Source organism: Tympanuchus pallidicinctus, unplaced genomic scaffold (genome assembly GCF_026119805.1).
Source record: "Tympanuchus pallidicinctus isolate F22 unplaced genomic scaffold, pur_lepc_1.0 scaffold15, whole genome shotgun sequence".
NCBI lineage: Eukaryota > Metazoa > Chordata > Aves > Galliformes > Phasianidae > Tympanuchus > Tympanuchus pallidicinctus.
In genome coordinates, this window is record NW_026294669.1 from 17740388 (window position 1) to 17762638 (window position 22251).

A 22251-nucleotide genomic window follows, 5' to 3' on the forward strand; every position below is an offset into this window, starting at 1 on the left:
TTCTAAATTGCACCAGAATGGATTTCCATCATATTTTTAATTACAAATGAGAAATATATCAGAAACAGACTTGTCTCATGCTGGCATTTCTAAAGGCTTTCTTCCAGGCAGGCAAGGGCTATGCCACTTTATTTTTTATATTTCACAAAGATTGAATCATTAACAGGAGATATTTTCAGCTTGTTCAGAGCTAGAATTAAATCCAAATCACTCGTGTACTCTTCAGCTAAGCATCTTCTTGTTTTGAATTGGAATATAAGGTGCCAGCTTCAGAGATAAAATTATTGTGCCAGAAAGCTTTCAAAAATAAGCAGAACACAACATATTTTACCTCAGCAAGAGCACCTCCATTCCAGTCCAGACTTGATTGGTCACAAATATTATCAAGTATTAAGAGCAATCAGGCAGATCAGAAGATAGAAGATTTTACATTTCTTATTAAATGTACAGGCAGCATAAGTGATTAAAATGTCTTCCAAAAAGTGAGCCTGAGAAGAGTTACGACTGAGAATGAACACTAGTTTGGGGTATCTTTACAGTGAAGAGTAAGAAAACATTTTTAGAAATAAAGGTAGTATATGACTAAAGAACTTAATTCCTGTGATGGGACCTCGCATTTACTACTAAGCTTATTAGATAACAGTAACATTTAAGACCCAGTTCAGCAAAGCTCTGAGGCAAGCGCTTGAATTTCCACTGAAAATAATTCTTCAAAAAGCAACTCTTGGGTATTTAGAGTTACAGTCACTATAAAATGCATTGTGGGATCAAGATTTTAGTTAGCTTTATAGCAACAGATCAAATTTGTAAATGTTTATCCTACTACTTCTTTTACTTTCTATGTCATGATCCATTTATTGGTTCATTATTTTCCTTTTAACTTATGCTTTTACAATTTCTCTTTGGGTCAATTCCTTCTGCCCTTCTTTTTTGTTTTTTAGACACATTCTTTCAGTGGGGATCATAAATAAATGAAAGTTTGGTGGTAGGTAACTTTCATTTAAATAGAATTTAAGCAAAATTAGTCAAGATATGATGGGATGGAAACGAGAAATTGACATACCAGAATTCTGGGTATTTCATGTGCATTTTTCAAATACTATTAAACGTATTATTTTAAAAGAAGATTAAATACTTTGAACATTAATAATAGATTTTGGCAGCCTACTTAATGTAGTGACTGCAAATTCTTATTTCTATTTAAAGTAGTTCAATGCATTCAAAAAGGTAATAGTAATTTAGTAAATAGTTTTCCTCTATTTAAAACTTTATGTGTTCTGGCTTACTGACTTTCAGATTAGTGCAGGACTGTGTAACGAGTGGAAAATCCACTATCCAAATGAAGCATAGTCAATCAGTAGGCTGATTGAAATTGGAATCTTTATCTTTGACATCTCTAAGTGTAATGACTGCACATTCAATGAAATTTGGCAGTCCAATGCTTCATACTTTTCATCATGTCTAGAGGATGATATCAGAACATAAAAATAGCTTCTTGTGTCACATTTTTCTGAGGAGCCCATCAAAAAAAGGAATGTAATATCAGAGCCATAAGTAAACTGAAGTAATTAAAAGATAAAAAGTTAGATATAGACAGATTTCAACAAATTGTGTCCAACAAAAAACAGTAAACACTGCTAAACAGGGTGCTCCACACAAGTCTTTGTATCAACTGCATGCTTGCTCCCATCCCGACCACACACATACAGTTATAAAAGCCTGCAGTAATCAGGAAAAAAAAATAATCTTATTTCAGTTTTCATTTAGCAATTTTTGCAAAAGTTGCATATATTAGCCTCTAATTAAGCACCTCTTGGCACTACCTCAGTGCTTTTTCAATAAGTGGCACTTATGGTAATTCTATCCTTATTAAGCAGATGTCTATGCCACTCACTGACATTAGGTTATCTGGGGAGATATCCCAATAAAACAGTATGCAAATTAAATTTGTCCAGATTAAAAGGAGTTTATGGTAATTGTAACACCTTTCAATAAGTTTTTCACAGCAGGAAATATCATTTTCTTGAAATAAATCTGAGCCCTACCACTTCAGCAGGAGCATAGTGCAAGAAAATCATCCTTCAGAAACCCAAGCAAAACAGGATTGCTGCCTGTGAATTGGCACAAAGGCATCCTGGAAACTGTCGTGTGGGGGCCACTGTGAGAGTGAAGGGAAGGAACAAAAGAAAATGCATATGGAATTGGTTACTTTAGAAAAAAAATAATCTGTGGAGTGCTAATAACACCATTCTCTTTGCCCCAGCAGTCATCACTGCATTCCAGATCAGCACTGTCCTCACTCAGAAACCGTTAAAAGAAACCATTCTCCTATCAGGCATTTAAAGACTATGAATAACTACAGATCATTGTGATAAAAGCTAAAATTAGCAAAGAAAATTATGAGAATTTAATTAGAGTATCTAAAAGAGAATATATTCAAAATGTTAAGTTTACTGAAGTATAATCATATTTTTGACAAATATATTATCAGTCCCCCCTGTCTGTGTAATTATAGAGGAATATACAGTTATTCTCTTTTTGCATAAAGACAGAAGTAGGTAGAAATGAAAAGACAAATTAACAAAGTGATTTGGAACAATAAACACCAGTTTCAAGCTACTTAATATGAAGTTAAAAGAAATGAAATTCACTTGTCTATAATAAAGTGTTTTGTGGAACTAGAACGACAAATTAATACCGTGGCACAAAACCACAAAGAGCTTTCCTAGAACTTGTAATCAACAGTGTTTATTGAAATTCCCAAATTACAAACACTAAAAAACTCCATTGCAGTCTTGAAAAATGGGAATGATGTGCACTACAAATCAAAACCTGAGATTCAGACAGGCCTGCCGATGGAAAAACCGAGCACTAAAGTCAACCAGTAATATTTTATGTCTAAAAGGCTTTTCTGTTTTGTTCAATAAATATGCTTTTCTAAATTTCAAGAAATATGAAAATAAGCTTGAATGACAATAACTGCTGGCATGGTGGCCAACATCTCAGAAATCTGTCCATAAAAATATTTAGGCAAAAAAAATCTGAAGATCAATATTCATAAAATTTATATGAAACGTGGCCAAACAATATAAAGATATATTAAAATTTATGTCCAAAAAGTAGCTTCCATAAACTTCATAAATAAAAGAATAGCTACTGCAGAAGTCAAAATTTGAATATGTTACAAACATATACTACAAGCTACAAGAAAAATATAAACAACATTTATATTGGTTCAGACCTTGCAATAATAAGAAAGTGTAAATTCTGAAGACTTTTAGCCATTTCTGGTAACTACAGACAAATGTATTAAGAATTTTTTTGATTGATTAAGAGTACAAACAGTACATGGATTCAGAGATGACAGCAAATAGTTGAAAACACTGTGTTTCGAGTGTTTTTTTGTTATTGTTGTTCTAATACAGCAGAAGTTAGAACATCATTAAAGTGAGTCTCTGGTATCCTAACAGCTGCTGAAAGCACACATAATACTAAGGCAATATGATCCTGAAGCTGTTCTTATTTGTGCCAGGCACTGGGTGGTTGCAGAAGTGGAGTAGCAGGAGACAGCCACATTCAGGATGACCTAACACCATGTGCAACTGCATTTTTTTAAATTATTATTATTATTTCTCTTATTATCCTGTCTCCATCCTTCATTTTTTCTCTCTATAACTATTTCTTCATTACAAATTGTCTGCACTAGATTTCAGATACAACAGTCAACTCTTCAGCTGCTATAAACCAAAACATCACCATTAATACTGGGTTGCAAACGTAACAGATAACCAGCCCTGAAAAAGGGGCACATACAATTAGCAGTTTGAAGCTATATCCCTTCTCACACAAAACATCCTATTCATTTCAGCCACCTGCTGTCTCCTGATCCCCTTGGCAGAGAAGTATCTCATTGCTCTCAGCCTACCTACATTCTGGCCAAGCCAACCTCAGGTGCTAAAATCACCCACTGTTGTGTCTGGATCGTAACCCAGTCTACTCTAAAGGATTATCTTACTGGCACTGCGCTACTGTGACATTTCTGAGTTGGATGGACAACTTGTGAGTACTCAACAGAGCAGCGTGGAAGGGAAACATGAATGTGGCATGGAGCAGAAAGACAGATACTTTCTTTAATCCAGAAATTTCCACTTGCTAGATCCTTCCAAAAATACTTCTCTTAATAGTCAAGGAAAATGGTTATAACAGTAAAAGCAGTCAGGAAAATAATTTAAATTAGTTTTAAACCAATTATCTCCTCTAAATCTACTAAATTAAAAAACAGAAAATCCCACAGAGTTATTTAAAGTTCCTTATACCTTGAAAACAAACCAGGCTTAGGTTTTCAAGTGTGTTGGTTGTACCTCCTGGTCTATTTACTAAAGTTATCATCCATTGTATTCAAAATTTCCTTTCACACTCACTTCCACCAAAATGGTAGCAGCACTGCTCTTTTTGAGGAGGGAAGGGATAGGGGAGATAATGATGAGACAATATGTGTAATGACTGGTGACGCCACAAGCATATGTTCTGAAACACGGGAGTTACAATACTCAGGGTACCATTTTATTTTTTAAATAACTTTTCATATTTTCTCAGAATTAAGGCTACTTGTCTGAAAATATTTTCACCTTATAGGTATGCTAATCTACAATAGAGGGCATGAGGGTTCGTTAATGGACAGCATGATTAATAAACAGGCTACTTTATATGTTTGCCCCAATCACCTCTAAAAGTTACTTCTTTCATTTTAATTATTTCTGCTGAGCAGCTATATCCCCTTGCTTTCGGTAGCATCTCTCAGATGAAGCAATAGCCTAAGGTAAACATGCTCTCTTGATCCTTACGGCAAACTAATTTTTGCTCCATGTTATACCAGGAAGACAAGACCCTCCAGGACTCTATCTTCCAGTTTCACTGGGATGTCAGTTGCTAGCTCATAACTATGCATCTTAAGAAAAACATTGCGTCACTGCATCACCCTAGTTTTCTCTAAACATTCTTAATAGACTTCCTTTGACTCCCTGTCAGTTGCATATGTTCAGACTTAATCATAAGGACTCCATATGTTTATGCATTTTCCTTCATCAGAAATACCCCAATGAGTGACTGTTGGCCTTCTGCCCTGATGTTTACAATTCTTTGTTAGAAAATCAAATGTCTTTTTCCTTGCTTTCCCTGACGACCGTTTAAAGGACAGATGCAGTAGGGTAGGATACAGGCCATGTATGTTGCTGTAGCATTTTCAGTGGTGTTCAGACTTAGTGCCTTATAAACACTTGCCTTTGACCCAAACTTGCTCTCTTTCTGATAATCTGAATCTTTACCTCCATAACCTCTGAGAATCCTAATTATTTCCAGAAAAATAGTGCACCTGCATGTGCTTCTGCAACATAATCATGTCAACTAGAATGGGTGGAATATAGCATGAAAGTACCATGGACTTGTGACCAAATATTAAAGGCATAAATTGCAAGTCTTACGTTTAGGTGTGAAACCACCAGTGTCTTCCTTTTGAAATTCACAATTCTTTGGCCATGAGCATGGCTTCACAAAGCTAACTCCCAACAGAATCTTGGAAATGAATTGCATGCCAGTCACTTGGAATCTGGAATGCTGTAGATTTCAAATAGCAACTTTAAGTAGTTTTTGAGCATGATGGAAGCTGGAACCACTAAGTACAGAATTCCTTCATGTTGATAAATTGAAGTGACATTTAAAGAACATATCTGATCTGACTTTTGGAGCACAGTAATCACAAAATGCATTTGAAAGATAGAATGGTAGAATGCAGTTAAACATTTGATGAGTTTACATATTATACAATCAGTCATACTTAAGATTGAATACCAATAACACTAAATATGCTGGAATGGTTACTCTAAAATCATCAAGCACTTTCTGAGGTCAGGAAGAAACTATTCCCACAGTAACTCATTTCCCAGTTTCCCACTTTTCTATGTTGTATGTCGGTTCATCTATCAGACAAGATCAAATAGAGTTCTCATATAGTTTAGTAATACTAAAAAAGTGCAAATGTTTATTCAATCTTTTTCTCAATAAGCTTCAAATATCTGAATTCTTTGAAAAGAGAAATGCCTATCCTCACATAAACAACATTATGGGCAAAAATTATAAACAGCAACTTCATTTCAGTTTCATAAAATAATTTACTACTGATAGTACATACCTCATAATATATCATCATAAATATGAACAGAATTCAGCAAATATTTTTACATAATTATTTCAGAAGACTGTGGTTAAAGAATTATTTCAGCAAGCGTACAAATGATTTTACCTTTGTGCTCCTTTAACTCTTAACTTGTTATATGTTATTCCTAGACAAGACTGAAGCTAAATTCAGTATCATATAAAATAGGATGCGTTATAATGAATTAGTAGGCTATTCTATGCAGATAAATATACATTTTATTAGTACGTGTTCTTTTATTAAGTCATCCTCCCCCACATTCATTCACTGGTTCAGCTTCTCCAGCAGCATTACACAACCTGACTGCTGAATCTACTTTAAGCTGTCATAAATTAACTTTAAAAGATGTCTTGAAACTCAGTGGCTTCATATAGAGATCTTGAGAATCATACCTTCCTTCTAGGGCTCCTACAGACCTGACTGTTACCTTATTAAAAGGAAGATATGAGTTTACAGAAACTTGCATGTACTCACAGACCTCTTTTTAGCACAGACATTATACCATACCATTCTGCCATAGCCCTGGCTTCTTCTGTAATGCTGAGTTTAGGGCTAAGGTTTGGAGTGTTCTTTAGCCAGAAGTGGAAGAGTTATAATTATTCTCCTTATGTCTTACTAACAGTTAGAAGTTCCACATTTGTGAACTAAGTATATTTTTAAAATCTCACTTAAATTGTTTCGAAAGTCTTGCATACACCTCAGTGAGGCCATGAAATAGATTTTTGCAATGCACATGGATGTTCATTTTCAGGTGCTTTACAATGCTGGAGCAAAATAAAACTGTGCTAAGTGATCTAATCCAGGTCATGAGTTCTAGCAGTAGATCAAATCTGACTTGACAAGGCCACAAAAGAAATTTCAGAGTTACAACTACAGTATCAGCAGGTCCCACAGACTGCGAGTGAAAACTGACTTTAGGAATATGATTTAACTTTACTGGAGGCTTCTAAATTTTTTGTTTGAATAGTTTCTGCCTAATTGATATCCATCTGCCCATGATAATAGCTTATACAATTGGAAAACTGCAGAAATCTAATTAATTCCATTTACCAAATAAAAAAGTTCCTTTTGTCATACACTTAGCTATTTACACCAAAAATATAACTTGTGTTTCACACTGTCATTTTGTCAGTTATGAGTCTGAAAATGCTGTATGCCAATACACTATTACTACAAAGAACAGAAGGTAATTAAATGCTTGTTTTAATTAGCATTATAAGTCAGATTAAATACTATTTCATAGTATTGAAAGTTCCAAGCAGTTATCTAACAATCTGAAGCCAATATGAAGTACCATATCTTATTTAGTGTGACAAATAAGAAAACAGAAATCTAATCTAGAGAACTTGCATACAGCGTTTGAAAAGCTGTGATCTATTATATCCCATTCCTGTGAAACTCTAATTGAAGCAAACTTAGAATAGTGATAATTTTTACAATTTGTTCCGTTCTCTATCCCTGTACTAGCACAGGAAACATTATTTCATATTCAGGCTACCAGTGTGCTCCCCCAGTTTACAGAGGATTTTTCACCTTATTCCTTTGGAAAAATATAAATTAAAAAAAAAAAGTAGTTTTGTTTGTTTGTTTCTTTTGTGGTTTGTTTTTGCTTGTTTGTTTGTTTGTTTCTTGTTTTTTACTATTCCTGCTGTTTTAGATCTTTCACATAACAATTGTAGTCAAGACTTTATGGGTGTTACATCCAACACATTGCACTTCTCCGTACTGAGCACTATATTGTATGAGAGGAAGCAGAAACACCCCAAAACACAAAATCTGACACAAACATTTTGCTAAGCTATAATTTGCTCACTTTACCTCATAGGGCTGAGACCACATTGGGAAACTAATGATATTCAGTAAATACTGGAACATTGGATCACGATAGCAATAAACCATATTCAATTAATACATATCAAAGTATAACTGAAAAACAAGCCTCTGAATAATGAATGCCCATGTTCATCTGGTCTCATTTGTTGTGTTTACAAAACCTTGCATACCAGGTAATGAAATTAATAAAATTTTCTGTCAACATTTCTATGCACAAAAAAGCATTTATATGAGCAGATGGCATCTTTTACTGCAATCCTTACCATGAAACCTTTTCACTTCTGAAAGGAAAGATGAGCAAGCAAGACACAGCAAGACACTGCCAAGCATGATGATGTGTTGAATTATAAACTAAGCTGCACCCACTAATTCACAACCTACAGTGCCATAGAATTTACCCCAGAGCGTTTTGGAGCCCATTACCCCCCATAAGAGCACTGTCTTCCAATTCACTCCCTCTTTATACCCTTTTCCACCCTGAAAACTATATCTGTTTCCTACTAATAGCTTTCAACTCACATCACTGTGATGTTTTCTCACAGGAAGCAGAAAGTGAGAGGAGTTCACTTTCATCAACACTGAAGAGTCATCCTGGGAGCCAATCTGACATCTTGAATGAGTCCAGTGTGAAAAGGGGGAGAGCAATCTTTGAGAAGATGTCATCAGGGAATGGGCAGAACAACTTTGAAGGTTAGTTTTACCACTTCAATCTGATTTCCTCTTTCAGTACAGTACAGTACATGTACAGTAGTGGTCTCCAAACATTTCTGATGGCAAACCCATACGCCTACCAGTAAGACACTTTCGAGAATGCCCTCCCAGTGTACATATATATATTTTTAAATAATATACATGTACTATTCTATAAGTACCATTATATTATGTACACAAAAATAGGTATTAAAAAGAATGAAAGATATAATAAATAATTTAAAATGTTAAATTGTTAAATAAATGTTAAAATATACTGATATAAATTAGCTTCTTCCTGCAGCTCAATTGTCTTGTGCAGATCCTGGACCCTACTTTGAAGACCACACTACAGTTTAAGAGAGCATAGGTACCTGTGCTTTGGTTTAATAGAGAAACAATATTGATTACACTTGGTTCCAAAGTCAAATACCTGTTATACAACACACGAACATGCAAACATATTTGAGATTCCTAAATTGTATACTTCTGTTTGCACTTATATAGTAAGTGTATGCAATGTATCACCATGCTAGTGCAAAAATAGCTCACTACATGACCATCTCCCTTTTATTTCTCCCCCTTCCACTTACTCCTCCTGTTCTCTCAAGTCTATGCTGGTAATGTCAGAGAGAATAGTGCATTTAATTCCTTTATACATAAATTAAACAATTCACTTCATCACAGAAATGGCAATGGACAATCACACATATACAGTAAGGGAAGCTTCTAATAAGGGAATGTGACATGCTTGTCAATGCAAAATTAGTTTGTTTTTTGACGGGTGTCATAAGTCTGTTAAGTAATTATTCAATAAAATATAACAGAATGGATTCATATGTTTTGCAAATGTATTCTATATAATTTTCATTTATGAACGTTGCCAAATGTTTTTGAAATCTTCAAAGGTCAATAATTTAAAGTTTACTCATCTCATAATTTTTGATGAGGACAACCCAAATCTACAAATAAGTTATCAAAAATATGGACAGCATTCATCTATTATGAAAAGCAGCAATTTGATTTTATATTTCACTGGAAATAGTTTGGATTTGGCGTTGTGTTATTTTTATAATATGTTAACATTTAATTGTGGCTTTCTGCTTGTAAATTTTACATGCCATATCAACTGCAACGTGTCATCTCTAGGCAGAACTTAAAAGAATATTTAGTATTGAAGAATTCAGTTCAATAGAACACTCATTGACCAAATATAGTTTTGTTTGTTTGTTTGTTTGTTTTCTTTTTTTCTTTAATAGCACAGAGCTAGAATAGAGCAGGAGAAAAAGGATCTTTCCATAAAAGGCAAGATGATAAAATTTACTTGTTCATTAGTCCTGTAAGCTGAGTATTCATACTGTTTGATGAGTTCAGAGCAAATCTTAATTTTAATGAGCTCAACCTTACTCTCAGTCGAGGGCAGCACCATGACAGATTCATAGAGCTTAGCCAGATACATTATCTCATTTGGGTAAAACATGTATCATAACTTTGAGACTGTAAACACCACGCTGCCTCAGCAAGCTGTATCATTCCTGTTAGTTCTGTTACTATAACAAGTACAACATAGCTACACAACATTAAATGGCTCCAAAACCCAAGGTATTTCATTTTCCTAACTTCTGGTCCAAGTTTACTATAGATAAACTGCAGGATGACTCTGTATTATATTACAAAATGTTACTCTTCTTTCAAATACACTAAATTTAACATTAAAACAAAACACCTTAAACATCAGCACAGATAAATTTAAATGCTTACTCTGAAGAAAGCTAAAATGATTAAATATAGTGAATCTGCAGAAACCTTTTTTTTTTCCCCCTCATAGTCAATGCACAAAAAGCATGGGCTGGGGTCTGAACCAAGCCTATATGATTGATTGACAGATCCTATAGAACTGCCACACCTTTTCCCTCTACTGAATCTTTTCTCTTATTTTAGAAAGACAAAAGATATTCAAAGAGGCACCTCTCCTCAAAAGCTTCGAAAAACTATTTGCAGCTTCAGGCAGAGATTAGGAGGCAAATAACAGACCTCCCTTTAAAGGTGGATCACAGGAGAAGTACTTTCATGAACATAGCTCTAATGTTTCCAGTAACTAGCCCTGTAGTGTAACGCTACCAATTTCCCCCCTCCCTGGAGATTTCAATGACATACTTCAAACATCAACCTCCCTTTGTTTTTCAAATTCTAAACCACTAAAACTAGGATAATAATTCACACTGACATGTGTAACATCTTTTTTTTTTTTAATCTATCTGTGAGTACTACTGAATACTTACATCCATTATTGGAGACTTGTAATGCTGTAGTTGAATGCAGTTTTTAAACAAACAGGATAAGCTCAGGAATGAAGAACACTCATACCATCAGCATTATGTCATTAATACTGCAGAGGGAAAAGAATGAAGATGTCACACAGATTAACTGTAATTCATTGGGCTGAAGCGGTTTTTTCCACCACAGTGAAAGCTCTAGTGATAAGATCAATATTTTAATGAACTTTCTTTAAGACAAATACTATATATACTTTATGACTTGAATAAAAGTTTCATCTTGGTGAAACGAAATGGCATGAGGGACGAGCATCTGATACTTGTTTGAACCTAGTCCCAGGCACACAGCAACTTATAGTCACTTAGAGCAGGTTCCATAATGGCATTTGGGGACTTCTTGGAAGCTCAGGCTGGGGAATATTTACTGTTCTGAGAATGACAAGCCCTTTCCAGCATATTAATGTTTACCAAACATTACCAAAGTAATCTGCATTTTGTAACACCATAAGAAACTCTTAAGTAAGAAGTTAACATGCAGGCTAAAAATTACCTGTTGCTTACCTAGTGTGAATTCAGTTATACTGCAATGTAAAATCACAGCATCAGTTGATATTAAAGATCTGACAAAACTGAAGTGTATTTTTTTCTAATATCTTAGAGTGAAACATTTATAATCACATGGCTAAGTAGACATAACACTTGTTTACCCACATGCCATAAATTCAGGTATTATTTAGTAAGACAGAAACAACTATTTCCTTTGAAAAGGAAAAGGAAAAAAAGAACGTGAATCACAAGAATCCTTCTGTTTGGTTTTTCACGGCATGTTTAGCAATTCCAGACTCAAGTAGACCAAAAAGTAAACCTCAGTGAGCAAGACCTCTTTTAACTAAGGCCACCATTACCTGTTTTATCTGTAAACTACTGTGATACTTATTCAAATCTCTCTTCTGCAATGTTTTGAAGGACGAGTGATCATTTCTTCAGAGATCGGGATTATTTGTCAGTCAAAGTCATTACTGTAAAAGTGGATTTATTTTTAAAAATATTATCTACATATGGTGTTTGGAGAGCTATATTTATTGGCTTTCAGTGACTTCAAAAATGTAACTGACTCTTATTTTGATGTAGTTATGCTCTTCAAATGTTAGGGCATCAAACTTGTCGTCATTAGCAGCCAAGATTACTTTCTGCTGTAGAATTATTACCTGTTTCCCTAGCCTTACCTTACCTTCTTTTATCTTTTTTTTTTTTTTTTTTTGAACACAATAACTTTATTTTCTCCACAGACATCTGAGTAACAGGAAACCTGTCTAAGTTTGACTGATAATAACATTGAAAGACAGAAGCTAGTTTTGTGGCTTTGACAAAACTAAAAAAGTCTTTTGTTACAAAAGGCAGTAGATAAGATTTTGTAGCAAAGAAGAGGAAGAATATTTGTAAGAAATTTCCTCATTTATAATACATTAAATTTATAATGAACCGCATTCTACAATCCAGAGAGAAATTGATTTGAGGCAAGAGCAAAAAATTGCTCTTAGTAGGAAATCACTTTTCACACATCTTTGGCAATGCTGGCTTAAAGAGCCTCATTCCCTTCTTTCCTCACATTTAACCCTGTCATCACACTGAATGACAGTGCCTCTCATTTGTGCTGCCAAATCAGTCAGCACACATTGTGAACCAGATCTCAGAACTGATACAGATAAGAAAAGCAAGACGATAAACAAAACAATCAAAATAAAAAAAAGCTCTTATTTCAATTTGGATTATTTTACTCAAAGCCACTGGTTTGATTTATTGTGTAGGTCCTTAAAACAGTTGTACCTTCGCAAGTAATAGGAATAGTGTATTGCAGTCCAAGAAGGAGAGTGAGAATGAACAATTCTGAAGGTATTGCTACTGTGCAAACACCAATGTTGTGAAACCTCTCATTTCCAGAGGCAACAAGTTGCAGCTTCAGCAGAAGTTGTTAAATGGCTTTGAAGTGACAGAGCTTTACTAATTTTATTTATTAGGTCTAAGGAATATTTATTAGGTCTAGGAAGAAACACACCTCTGGACAAAGGGACTCTCACCAAAGGATTGACACAACTGAAGAAATCTTAGCACTTAAACTCTTCAAAAATAAAAATTATTTCAATGAACTAATGCCACCTTTCAATGACCTAAGGATGTATTATCAACTTTTATTGCTGAGTGCACTTAACATAGGCCCGAGGCTATAGCAAGAATTTTATTTATAACTAAATCAAACAAAGCTTAGTTTGTGGAGTAAGCAAGTGGTAGCAGTTGTACAGGTAACCCAGTGTCACCAGGTTCTGCATTAGGTTTAACTGTTCTGTGTATCCTCTGTAATAAGATTCATCAGAGTACCTACTATGAACTGAAAAATCCAGTGTGCTTAATTTAGATTGTCTTCAAAAAAATGGGAAAATATTGACAATAGCATGTTTTATGAATGATTATTTACAATTGATTGTAAAATTATTTACAGGAGAGAGCGATTGTAATTGGTAGGGTTTTCTCTGAAGAATAAATTGTAGGTTAATGAAGTTTCTCATTTGTTTTTGGTATAAACATTGTTTTCTGCAAATAATTGTCAAGTTAAACTATCAGTTGAATTAGTATGTAGGTAACACAGATGATGTTTTGCAAACATATCTGCTATCTATGAGCTGGAGGCATTTGGACATGACAAAGTGACATAAGAATCAGAAGTGCAGTTGATTTATTTAAATTGCAGGTTGTTACTCAGGTTTCAGAAAGCCCACATTAACTTAAAGTCTTTTTACAGTGCTGTGATCACAGCAACTATTTTGCACATTTAAATGAGGTATACATTACTTCACATCTATTTCATCCACTGCTCTGTTTAAAAGTCTGTCCCAGTAAAGCTTATAAAAGAAGATCCTTGCTAAAGTCATTTACAACTAGTCTACATTGGTCTCTAGGGCTGTAGGGCTTTACAGAAAGTTATTTGCATTTCAAATGACTTACAATGAACACTGATTCAGACAACTTAAATGTTACAGCACATAATTAATTACTTGAAATAAACTTGTTTAATTGATAGTCAATGGGCTGAATCCTGAATTGAAGAGGATTACTTTCACAAAAGTATAATAAAGTGTAATAAGAAACTTGCAACTGTGCAAGTAACAGAAGAGTTTGATGAACTTGATTAGAAGATAGAATAGGCTTAGACTGACTCCGTAACAAAGATACTGTATGATGTTGTTATGAATTAACACAAGTTGATGAATACAAAAACTTACAGGCCTTTGCAGTTCATGGGCCTTACCTTCTGTCTCATCATGTCCACCAACTTCAATGGAGTTACCCTAGACTTATGTGGTCGCAGATAAGAGAATTCATACTTAATCTAAAAAGAATCAAGAGAAATGACAGGTCAGCATGTAAGGTCCAAATTAATTTCTACTGGCAAAAACAAATCCATCTTTAAAAAGACGATATTTTGACTTTTAATCTGTAATGAATTAGCATCCAATTTGGATAAGCATCTTTGAGTACTTATCTAACATCGGGCAGCATGTTAGTGACTGTTTGCTCTGTTTTTAGGACATACAGAACAGTGTTTTCTAAACAGAATCTTCCTTTGTTCCCATACCTAATTACTGTCTTGTTCCTAGCTTTTTCAAATAATTGTTACCTGAATAAAATCCATCAGCTCAAATACACTAATAAGTTAGTTGCACGTTTTTCACGCCCCATCTCCACCTCTGTTGGAACTATGTCCATTTCTGCACCCTCACCGTTCAATAAAGGCAGCAGCTGTCAATCTCAATTGCATTTTTTAGCCACTCTAAGGGCATACCCGGTGGGTGCAAGCATCTGGTAGTTACATAGATTTATTGTGCTTATTTTTCAAACTAAATATAGGAACTCCTATCAGATTGAACCACTGGATATCATCTTTCTGTCTTTTCCCCTCCTCTCCCTCCCTCCCACCCTCCCCAAACCCCTCTCCCCCTGGCAAATTAAAGAGATTTTCAACCTGCTCATTTCTTCTTGGAAGGGTAACTGTTATCACATCAGCTCTTCATCCTCTTTACCATTAGATATAATAGTATTTTTCCATGTGGGAATATTTTTCTTCTCTGTATGTTCTTGAGATTTTCAAAAATCTTTTTTTATAAAAATGGTTGTAAGCAATTTTTTTTCCCTTTTTCCTTTTAAGCTCTTTCAGTTTAAAGATTTTCTTTCTCCTTTCTAACAAGAGAAATGAATCCTACATTCCATACCATGTCACTGATTCTAAATTGAGCAATGTATGTTTCAGAAGCAGTTTTGATCTGTCAGGAATAAGAAAGCCTATGAACTACATAAAAATGCATAGTCAACAATTCATGTCTCTTACAAGTGAAAGTTTTTCTAAATATGTGATAGACCCATAGAGGATAGTGGGTTGTTTGTGTTGTGTTTTTTTTTCCTGAAAGGTCCTGTGAGAGCTGTAATGTAACATTTTGCATTCAGACAGTCTTATGAGATGCAAATTCCCCATAGACTCATTTGAGTATTTGAAAGCACTGATGAAAACTCTTCAACTTCTAGTGGTGCTGAGCTTAGGAGCTAAAATCTGCAACTATGCACTTGAATAAATCTTCAAAACCTGAAAAATATAAGATAAGGCTGATCCACAGATTATTTCTCCCATGAGTTTTGGGCTTTCTATACTAAATGCTTCAATTTTTTAGCAGAAGCAGAACCCTCCAACCACATCAGTGCTATGGAACTTTTTACTACGTGTTTCAATTATGCCAAAGCCTTATTCTTCTAGAAGTATCAAGTAACATTTACAGCAAGCTCTTTGGCTGAGTACCAACAACTTCCATTGTCTCCACTGAAGAACAATGAAGGCAATGCTTAGAATGCTATTTAGTCTATTACGAAAATGCTGAGAAGCCCAAAACAGATATTTAATGTAGTTGTATCACTGAATATGATCAGCAATAAGACAGAATTCTCCAGTCTTATTATGCCTGAAAAATTTGTCAAGCTTTATTTACTTTCTATAGTTGATATGTTATCCTTAATAAAGAATTACATAGTCTGAAATAATCATATGAGTCCCACATGACAGAAGAGAACAGCTTTTGTTGACATACCTCACACAGGTAAACACAAGGCTCCTATGACAAAACTTTTCATCATAAACACACATTTATCCTCAAAAGAATCAGAAGATATTACACCCCTGAGTAGTCCAGAACAAGCAAAATCTTGGAGCAAAACGAATGAGAAAGTATGAGGGATTAAGCAACCTGTGGTCTATCCGAAAGGATTTTGTATTAACTTACACAATAACTAGCTTCCAAGGATAGCACATTTCCTTTTTTAAAGGTAACAGGAGAATAGTTTCTATTACTTTCACTCCTCAAGTGGCTAATAATATGTATCTATTAAAATGTTTCTTAAAACAGTCTATTAAATTCATTGGCCCCAATTCAGCAAGGAATTTAATAATGTCTAACCACACGAGTATTCCCATTTCTCTTGATTCACATGCTTACAATTAGGCAGAATCCAAGAATGCCTTGCTGAATTAGGACAATACCAAGAAATGTTTTAAACTTGCAAACATTTTTGAAAATCAGAGCAGGGGCAAAGAAATATAATACTAGTAGTAGTCTATGTTAAATACTGCCATATGCCTTTGAAATGAAATGATATTGTTGGCTGACTATTTTTCTCTGTTTTTGAAGAAGACATTCAATCTTTCTACTGTTTCGGTTACACCTGGTTTAATGTACAGAATTCTCACTTGGAGGACAGCAATTTAATCTCTCCCGATTTTACTTCCTTTGAAAACCATTTTATTTTCAGCAAGCTTTCATTTATTGTAACTGTTGCTATACTTTCTTAAGCTGTAGTAATTATTTTGCTGATCATTATTGCATCCAAAATACAAACATACAGAAACAAATGTAAATAGAAAATTATCTTCACATAGAAGTTTTAAGGAGGGTGAGAAGAAAATACATAGAAGCTGGGTGTGTTTACACTGAATGCTACTCCTCAGTGAGTGTTTGCATCTATGTCTGATTTTATGGAAGGCTGCGATTGCTTGTTTTATTTGCTTGCTATAACTGGACCTGAACACCTATGCCAGCTAAACAGCTCTACAGTGAATGGGCAGACAGACTAGACATGCTCTGGCATTTTTCCCTGTTTGGTGGGATACCTCTTCCCTGGCACTGTTCTATCTAGCTGAACAGATAGCATTTTGAAAAGTCTCTCCGCTGCTTTTACTAATGCCGAAGCTAAACAACAGTCACTTCATAAGAAAAAGGGGAGATTTATGATATGTATATTTTCTTCCCAGCCACCATCTTAGTAAAACAATAATCAAATTCAGCCAACTTAGGTAAGAAGAAACGTGATTAACTGAACCTGCATTTTTGTCATGCACATGTACAACCCTTACAGTTAGGCTTCCAGAACAAGGAGTTGACTCTGGCAAGAGCTACACAGGCTTCAAGACTTAAAAACATCCAGCAAGTTCCACTCAAAAACATGGAGACAAAAATCACCTGCACCACTCTACATGCTCCAAAAAAGGAGTGGTGTGTGCTTCAGTGGAGCTGGTCTCCATGGGATGGTGTATTTCAGTGGACTGGGAAATTTGACATAAAAAATGACAAAAAAATAACTGCTTGGAAAGGCTTTTTCTTCTTTATGAAGGTAACACCATTCTGTAAATGGTATTGATTAGCACTGAAAGACAGAAAAGTGCACTCTAGTATGTGATTGGTGTTTTATATATACATTAAGAGACAACTGAATCCATATGAAGCAAAGATACTAATTTCGTAGCACATCTACAGGTAGCAAGCTGATAGAACAGGAGGATATACCTGTAGTACCTCCTACCTGCTTCTTACTCTTAGTTTTTAATTCAGTAATTTCCTCAACTTTGATAAATTCAAAGAGAAAAATCATGCTTCGTATTTTTAAGGGTGTTTTTCTGTGGGTGTTTTTGTTATTTTACAGTGTGAGGCTTTTTGGGTTTCTTGAGTAGTTTTTTTTTGTTGTTTTTTTTTTTGTTTGTTTTTTTAAGACAATTCATTTCAGCTATAGCCTGCTTCTGCAATCTCAGAAAAAGCAGCTGTTTAAGAATAAAAGCAGGGCTGGTTGTGACAAATTTATTTCATCCTATTCTGCAACAACAAGGAGAAACTGATAGATTTAGGGAAGATCAGGGCACACTGATTTGTGCAGTACAAGCACAAGGATTAAAACAACAGATTCTGCTGGCTTTGCTAAAAATACATGTTCTTGAATTCTCAAGTATTGGTGCCTCCCTCCCAAAATGGGAGTGGCCTATTTACAGAACTTCAGTGTTATTCAACTCAGTTTTCCATGGACTGTAAAAAAAACCTTGGTAGGACAAGAGGAATTTCCAGCATGTGGATTAGATTAAACTTTTTGCTTCTGATTACAGATGACAGAGATGCTTACAGCATATTCTTTTTCTCTTTATCTGAAACAAGAAGGAAAAATACCTCAATGCTAAATTTAAGGCACCTTTCTAATGAATTCATATAAATTTATTAGAACTAAAGACTTCCTGGTGCTAACAAGTCAGCGCTGCTCTTTCAGGAGTACTCTGAACCACTGTCTCCACATTCACTGTTTCTGAACTGCAGACAGATAAGCTGTAACATACTGTCATAAAGGTAAGAACATTCACACACTATAATTTTGAAAAAATGCAGTCCAGCTTTAATTCTTGCCTTGCATTACGCGTGATGAGTAAGATTCCTCCTTTTGCACAACCCTGAATAAGTAAAGCACAGTGATACCTGTGGGTGCTTGAAGAACTGCCAGGAACTATCCCATGACCTGCAAGTATTTTCCAACATCATTTGTAAAATTCCCTTAGCAAATGCTTTATTTCAACTGTTTAATTTATAATGAAATTACATTTCTGCAAATCAGACAATTCTTTAGTGAAACTTAATTGCAATACCTGATGGATAGAATAAAAGATGCAGAAATAGAACAAATGATCAAGAGTATCACTGTCTGAATTTAGAAAGCTGAGTCTTTCAAAAGGAGTGACAGCTGACAGCCCTTGCCCAAGCTGAAATAGCCTTATGGAAGCAGTGCTATTGCACTGCATACTGATCATGATCATAGTTAACACCAGAAAATGGACTAGCTGCTTGTGCTCATAAATTGGCTAGATTACATTTTGAGATTGGAAAGTCACATAAAGTGCTATCATATGTGGGTTAAATATTCTATGTTGGTTGTGTTTTGTCACATACGGTTAATAGGGTACAGAATGATTTACAGCTATTTTAATTGAATTCTGTGCTATATTTAAAAGCTGGTATTGCTCACAGGTATTACAGGCAACTCCAAATTCCTTTTCCAAGCAAAAACTCTTTGACTTCAGGGACACTACTGCAGTTCATTTTCAGCACAGGCTTTCAGAATTAGCCTTTGAACATCAACACTTCCCTAAACATTTTCAATGAATAGTTTCTTAATATTATCCCCACACTGCAGTACTACCAACACAAACATGCCTAAAACTGGATGTTTAAAATACAATGTTATTTCCCCCAAAACGTTCCCTAGTTTCAAAAACGTCACTGAATTCATTTTGTCTGTCCTAAATAACTTCTAACCTGGAAATAAGATATCATTGCTAACAAGTTGTTATTACACTGAGCTCCTACTTCTGCTTTCAAGATTTTGAGAAAAAATGCACCTGTTTCCTACTCAGGAATCGTGATCCCTTTGTATTTGCAGTGGGTCGTCGCAAACGTGTAAGAGGATTACCAGAAGAGAGTACTGCCAAGGCTGGGAACACGCTGATGGACTTTGAGGAGACTGTCTCCTTGAAAGAAAAACTGGCTCTGTATCAGGCTGCTGTGTCCAAGGCAGAGAGCAGCAACTCCTTCTCTAGCGTAAGACAACAGTGCTTCACTACGCTCTTAATTCTGTGCTCGCTCTGCATACCAACACATCATAGCATTCCATATCTATATAAGCTTGTGGAACACTGTGTGGATAGTAATTTAAAGCATAAATTATCAAATTTACATAGTAAACGTATTGATCCATCAGTCTCTGTCTCTACCGAATGAGATTTTTCATGCTATGTACCTTTGGTCATTCAGACAACTGCCTTTAATTCATGGAATTACTCCTTTTTTTATTCCATTGCTGCATGAATTTCATTTATTAGGAGTGAAAGCATAAGAGATTAATAATATACTTATTTTATTAGCTCGTGATAACAAAAAATGACAGATTATCTCTAAGAGTATTTTCAATCATGAAATAATAAATAGCACATTCAAGAGATTCAGTTTAGAACTCCAGCTGTTCAAACTAAAGAATTATTACATCACAAAATAGCAACTCTATGTGATCAGATATAACAGAAGGCATTGTTTCATACTAAAATAATTGAAAATAAAATCACTATATAAGAACTAGTTTAAAAACCTTACTAATGTAATTTTAACTATCTCTACACACCTATCACTAGGAATTGAGCATTTTACAGAAAGTTTACTATTACTACCAAGAAGCGATGGGGATGAATAGTACAGACAGTTTAAAGAAGTTGAAGGAATTTTAATTAAAAGAAAAAAACCTTTTTCCCAATCAGTACCATAGGAGAATGTGGAAAACAGAGCTTATAGTTTGTGAGAATCGAGTTAGAATATCAAAAGATCTAATGAACACCTCAGTTACAAGTTTGCTGCAAGATAAAGCAAAGAAGTTGGTCTTCAGCTTCAAAAACCCAAGATGAAACTACCAGACAATGAAAGTGTTAAAAAAATAAAATGAAATATGACACTTTTGATGGTGGTGGAAGCAATCCAAAATTTCACTATATGAAAATAAACTTCCTATTTTTTTATTTAGTAGAAACCTGTCGTTATTGTAGAAAATACTGTAATTTTTACCAAAACAATAAAAAACCATGTTAACAAAAAACTTCTCTCCTGGAGAAGTTCAATGACAGATTCCACAAAGCTTTTAATGTAAGAGTAAGGCTCAGAAAGGTATTTCAATAGTAAAAAGCAATGAACTGTTATAGGCTATAGAGACTGGGGAGCGATCCTACTACATACTGCTTTCTAGACATTTCAATTGAAAATATATTTGATGTGTGTTCTGAGCACCTACTGATTAAAAAAAGGGATCTTTTAGCTCTTTGCATAATAAACTAGAGTACTTTTTAGCGTCCCCTGTAACTTCCATATTGCATCTTAGTCTGAATTTTCCTTTTATTTGTTATATAATCAAGACTGTTGTGTAGGATTTACAGAGAGCAGTATTCTCTGACAAATCTGCTAAAGACATAGATAGATCCATTCAATTTGGAGTTGAAGAGAGGTAGGATTACAACATACAGCTTCACAGTCTTGCACATGAAGGAAATAAGAATCAAAAAGAGTATTAATTTGATATTCAAATAAGATACTACTCATTGTAACACAATGGAAAGGACAACAATAGCAGCAAAGTAGCAAGGACCTAGGCAAGTGAGGATTTGCTCAAATGCAACAACCACAGAAACAAAGGAAAAAAGCTGCTTACCTTTAGAAGGCCTCAGGTATGTAGGGACTTCTAGCAAGATTTCAGTTCTATTAATTAATGCATATATAAAGACTAAAGAATACAAAGTGCATTTTTACCTTCCCTTGAAATCCTAGCTGGAAATTGTAGCTCAATCAACTTTCATCAGGAAATGGAGGCACTGTGCTGGCTTGTTACAACAATAGAAAAATAGCTGGTCTCTACTTACACTAGGATTTCAGAGCACAGAGAGCACGCACTTTTCCCTAACTGTAAAAGAGGGATTTCTGTAAAGCAGAGATGCACCAGGCAAAAGAACAAAGCCAGTCCAGGTCTAGCCCCAACCAGTCACTGTGTCTGCCTACATAGAAAAACAGTTGTAGGATTTCCCAATTTTATTTGCACTTTGCCCTTGGGAGGAGGGGCTTGCAGCAGCTGTGATGACCTCCCAAGTACTTGGCTGGCTCAGAAGCCACCTGGTGCCAGCAGCCACCAGGTATTTTCAAACCATGAAAATGGTGTCTGCTGGCTTTAATTGCCTTTGTGTGTTAAGAGCAGATGCCTTCAATTCTTCTGTCTGAGGAGGTGTTAACTCCTTCCTCCTGCACACCTTCATTGCTGAAATTAGTTCTACCTCTCTAAAGAAGCCTGTCCCAATCTAACCAATCTAAT

The 22251-nt window shown here is 35.0% G+C and overlaps 1 protein-coding gene across 5 annotated transcripts in view; it reads right to left on the bottom strand.

The window, feature by feature from the left end:
• LOC128076841 (sodium channel protein type 1 subunit alpha-like) overlaps window positions 1-21939 on the bottom strand; it is a 247524-nt gene extending 225585 nt beyond the window's left edge. For all 5 annotated transcript variants that reach the window (XM_052675068.1, XM_052675072.1, XM_052675070.1 and 2 more), the window contains exons 1-3: window positions 21601-21939; window positions 14315-14395; window positions 11017-11123 (exon numbers count right to left, since the gene is read on the bottom strand). The gene's annotated coding sequence lies outside the window, so the exon portion shown is untranslated. The remainder of the gene's footprint in view (window positions 1-11016; window positions 11124-14314; window positions 14396-21600) is intronic.
• Between the last annotated feature and the right edge of the window lie 312 nt (window positions 21940-22251).